The sequence below is a fragment of the Vombatus ursinus genome, unplaced genomic scaffold (genome assembly GCF_900497805.2).
Source record: "Vombatus ursinus unplaced genomic scaffold, bare-nosed wombat genome assembly UNPS02014821.1, whole genome shotgun sequence".
Lineage (NCBI taxonomy): Eukaryota > Metazoa > Chordata > Mammalia > Diprotodontia > Vombatidae > Vombatus > Vombatus ursinus.
Genome location: NW_020954599.1, coordinates 25,815,910 through 25,821,317, shown reverse-complemented (window position 1 = coordinate 25,821,317; position 5,408 = coordinate 25,815,910). Strand labels below are relative to the sequence as shown.

Sequence of the window (5,408 nt, the reverse complement as noted above, 5' to 3'; positions counted from 1 at the left end):
ATAGATAGATAGATAGATAGATAGATAGATAGATAGATAGATAGATAGATAGATAGATAGATAGATAGAAAGCACAAAGTGAGTTGAAGATGAAAGAGTGATATCTAAAAAATAAAATTAAGGGGTCAGAGAAGATTATACTGGAAGGAGAAAAGGAGAGGTAGAATGAGGTAAATGATCTCACATAAAACAGACAAGAAAAGGCTTTTACAGTGGAGGGCAAATGGGGGAAGGTGAGAGGGAATGAGTGAATCTTATTCTCATAGGATTTGACTTAAGGAAGGAATGCCATACATACTCAATTGGGTATGCAAATCTATCTTACCCTATAAGAAAATAGCAGGGAAGGGGATAAGAGAATGGGAGGATGATAGAAGGGACAGCAGTTTGGGGAAGGGGAGAATCAGAAGCAAACAATTCTGAGAAGGGACAGGGTCAAAAGAAAGAATAAAATAAATGGGGGGCAGGATAAGATGAATGGAAATATACTTAGTTTTTCACAACATGCCTGCTATGGAAGTGTTTTGCATGACTACACATATATAACCTGTATCCAGTTGCTTGCCTTCTCAATGAGGGTGGATGAGGAGGGAGGGAGAAAATTTGGAACCCAAAGTTTTAAAAACAAATGTTAAAAATTGTTTTCACATCCAACTGTGGAATAAGATATACAGGCAATGGGGTATAGAATTCTATCCTGCCCTATAGGAAAATAGGAGGAGAAGGGGATAAGATAAGGTGGGAGGTGATAGAAGGGAGGGCAGATTAGGGAAAGGGGTATTCAGAATGCATGCCATCTTGGGGAGGGGGGGAAGATGGGGAGAAAATTAATTTGGAATTCAAAATTTTGTGGAAGTGAATGTTGAAAACTAAAAAAAGTTAATTAATTAAAAAATAAAAAAATAATAATAAATAAAAAATCTTTTTTGAGCTCTTCCATGGCCTGAGACCAATTCATATTTTTTTCTTGGAGACTTTAGATGTAGGAGTTTTGACTTTGTTGTCTTCTTCTGGTTGTACGTTTTGATCTTTGTCACCAAAGTAAGATTCCATAGTCTGAGTTTTTTTCCCCCATGGTTTGCTCATGTTCCCAGTCAATTGCTTGACTTTTTAACTCTTTGTTAAAGTGGGGCTCTGTTTCAGTGTGGAGGGTGTACAGTCCCAAGCTTCAGAGGTTTTGTGCATCTGTTTTCAGAGACACCTGAATTTCAGAGAGACCTGTAAATTTTCAGTTCTTCCAAGGTGGTATGATCAAAGGTGAGGTGTTTACTCCTTTCCTGGCCTGTGCTCTAATCTGTGAGTGACCACAAGCACTCTTTTCTGCCTTAGAACTGTAAGGAGGATTCCCTCTCCACTGCCACCACAAACTCTGTGACACCAGTGCTACTCCTCGTCCCAGGGCCACCACCCAAGACTGAGACCCAGATCCAACCATGGGCAAAGCAAGAGAATCCTACCTCAGTGCCAGCAAAGAGATACCTGTAATCCCCCTCTGATCAGCTCCTTGATCACCCCACCATCTGTGGGCCAAGAACTCTGGAAGCAGCCACTGCTGCTGTTGCTGCAGTAAGGCAACGGCTGGACCACGCTCCTCTCTAACTCAGGTCCAACAGACCTTTCCCATTGACCTTCTAAGTTGTCTTTGGTGTTTGTGTGTTGAGAAGTCTGGAGACCACTACAGTTACCTGTGATTCAGTCCCCTGAGACTTGTTCCAGGTTCACTGGGCTAGGCCCAGCTGAACTGTACTCCTCTCCCTGTCCAGCAACAGACCTTTCCTTTACCCTCCTGGCAACAGGCCTTTCCCATCAACCATCCAGGTTGTCTTGGGCTGGAAATTTGTTTCACACTGTCTTTTTATGAGTTCTAATGTTCTAGAATTTGTTCAGAGTCATTTTTTAAAGGTATTTGGAGGAGTTTAGGGGAGAGTTCAAGTACGTCACTGCTTTTACTCTGCCATCTTGGCTCTGCCCCAGTTTTTTTTTTTTTTAATGGAATTTCTCTTTCTATCTCTTGTTGCCGGACTTTGTTAGTATTATATAGAAACACCACTGATTCATATGTGTTTATGTTATATTCTGCAACTCTGCTAAAGTTGTTAATTATTTTAAGTAGTTTTTTAGTTGATTCTCTGGGATTCTCTAAGTATAGCATCACATCATCTGAAAAGAGGGATAGTTTTATTTCCTCATTGCCTATTCTAATTCCTTCTATTTCTTTTTCTTCTCATTGCTAATGCTAATATTTCTAGTACAATATTAAATAATAGTGATGATAATGGGCATCCTTGTTTTACCCCTGATCTTATTGAAAAGCTTCTTGTTTATCCCCATTACGGATAGTGTTTGCTGATGGTTTTAGATAGCTACTACTTATCATTTTAAGAAAAATTACATTTATTCCTATGCTCTCTACTGTTTTTAATAGGAAGGGATTCTGTGTTTTGTCAAAAGCTTTTTCTGCACCAATTGTGATAATCATATGATATCTGTTAGTTTTGTTATGGATATGGTCAATTATGGTGATAGTTTTCCTAATATTGAACTAGTCCTAACTTCTTGGGATAAATCCCACCTGGTCATAGTACATTATTCTGATGATAAATTCCTCTAATCGCTTTGCTAATATTGTATTTAATTTTCTTTACATCACTATTCATTAGGGAAATTTGTTTAAAATTTACTTTCTCAGTTTTGGCTCTTCCTGGTTTAGGTATCAGCACCATATTTTGTAAAAATAATTTGGCAGGACTCCTTCTTTGCCTATTTTTCCAAATAGTTTATACAGTGTTGGAATTGATTATTCTTTAAATATTTGGTAGAATTCACTTGTAAATCCATCTGGCCCTGGAGATTTTTTTCTTAGGGAGTTCATTCATGGCTTGTTCAATTGCTTGTTCTGAAATGGTGTTATTTAAGTAGTTTATTTCTTCTTCTGACAATCTGGGCAATTTCTTTTTTTACAAATATTTATCCATTTCACTTAGATTGTCAGATTTATTGGCATGCATTTGGGCAAAATAGCTCCTAATGATTGCTTTAATTTCCTCTTCATTGGTGGTGAGTTCACCCTTTTTGTTTTTGATATTGATAATTTGGCCTTCTTTCTTTTTTTTTTAAATTAAATTAACCCAAGGTTTATCTATTTCATTGGACTTTCATAAAATCAACTCTTAGTTTTGTGTATTAGTCCAATAGTTTTCCTACTTTCAATTTTATTAATCTCTCCTTTGATTTTCAGTATTTCTAATTTGGTATTTAATTGGGGATTTTTAATTTGTAATTTTCTAGCTTTATTAGTTACATGCCCAATCCATTGATCTCCTCTTTCTCTATTTTATTCATGTAAACATTTAGAAATATCAAATTTCCTATAAGAACTGCTTTGGCTGCTTCCCATAAGTTTTGGTATATTGTCTCATTATTGTTATTCTCTTTGATGGAATCAGTCATTATTTTTGTGATTTGTTTTTTTGACCCACTCCTTCTTTATAATTAGATTATTTAGTTTCCAATTATTCTTTAGTCTCTATTTTCATGGCCCTTTATTACAAGTAATTTTTATTGCATCATGATCTGAAAAGAATGAATTTAAAATTTTTACTTTTCTGCATTGGATTGTGAGATTTTTATGCCCTAATACATAATCAATTTTTTTTTGTGTAGGTGCCATATATTGCTGAGAAAATGGTCTGTTCCTTTCTATCCCCATTCAGTTTTCTCCAGATGTCTATCATATCTAACTTTTTCTAAAATTCTATTCACCTCCTTAATTTCTTTCTTATTTTGTGGTTTTATTGATGTAGTTCTGAGAGGGAATGTTTGAGTTTTCCCACTAATATAGTTTTTTTTTTAAATGATAGGGCAGTTTTATTATAAGAATCATCTGCATTTTATTTCTATTTTTACAGAGTAATGATTGAAGCCTGATTTGTCTGTGTACAGTACGGAATACTGTACTGTGTACAGTACAGAATAGTGTGGTGTCAGAATGGAAATCTGAAAAATAGTAATGTGTCTTATCCACGGTAACTAGAAAATATTCCTCTGTACGATCACCAAATGTGATAAAACCTGAGAATGTGACATACATTAATATAACAGGTACTACCTTATAATTAAGTCTTGCTTGGGAAATGGTCTTTTAAAAAAGTGATTGGAGGTACAAATTGTCCAAGTAATAAACAAAAGGGCATTCTATTTAACAAAGAGTTAAACAAATGTATCAAATGATTACAATTTGGTGGCTTTCAGAAAAGCTGCTAATTAGGCTCAATGACGCACTGTTTGGCAACTTCCCGTAAGTTGGGGTTCTCCATCGCAGCTGCTACTCTCTCCTTGTCCTTGATTTGTTTATTTATATCTTCTTCTGTGGAATGGATTCCTTCAGAAATGTAGATCTCCAACTTATGCTTGAAAGGTGAACACCTCTGAAGTTTTACTTGTAAGCAAAGCCCAATAAGAGTAGCCAGAGAGCAATGAGATACTGTGGGTGCGAACCTGATAATAACCAGATGATCTTCTTCATGTTATCTCCTTAACTTCCACACAACTTTCTGTTACCACTTCCAGTTCTTCTAAAGCATTGGGCTTCTCTGGGTCCCGGATGGTTTGAATTAGATCTTAAACTTCTAGTGCTTTCTCTTCCAGCTGCCTGGCAGCTCCCCTCTCAGAGCCGCCCAAGAGCCACAGGACTCCGCTCAGCGCCCAGGAAAGCAGTCCGGACACTTGCTCCATCCTCCCGCTCCGCCATCCCTGGTGTCCGTCCCACCCGAGCCACCGTCTTCCCACCACCCCAGACGAGATATTTCAATTTCCTGGTACCAAGGCGACGAAGCGAGGAAGCTTAAGGGTCGTGGGGAGGGGGAGAATCCCCACTAATATAGTTTTACTGTCCATTTCTTCCTGAAACTCACTTAACTTCCCTAAAAATTTGGATTCCATACCACTTTGTTCACATATGTTTAGTATTGATATTACTTCATTATTTATGGTACCTTTTAGCAAGATGTAGCTTCCTTTCTTATTTCTTTTAATTAGATCTATTTTTGCTTATTGCTACCCCTGATTTTTTATTTCAGTTGAAGCATGATAGATTCTGTACCCATCTTTTACCTTTATTCTGTGTGTTTTAAATGTGTTTCTTGCAAACAACATATTGTAGAATTATAGTTTTTAATCCACTCGACTCTCTGCTTCTTTTTTTATAGGACAGTTCATCCCTTTCACATTCACAGTTATGATTATACTTTCCTCTCTCTTTTCACTCTCTCCCTCTGACCAAACCTCCCTCAATTTGCCTTTCCTTCTTCAGTCCCCCTTCCTTTTCTTTCCCCTTTCCCCTCCTACTTCCCCATAGGGTAAGATAAATGTCTATACCCAGTTGAGTGTGTGTTATTTCCTCTTTGAGT

At 37.0% G+C, this 5,408-nt stretch overlaps 1 pseudogene; it reads right to left on the bottom strand.

Moving 5' to 3' along the window:
• Window positions 1-4,259: 4,259 nt before the first annotated feature.
• Window positions 4,260-4,734, bottom strand: LOC114024327 (annotated as a pseudogene).
• Window positions 4,735-5,408: the final 674 nt, after the last annotated feature.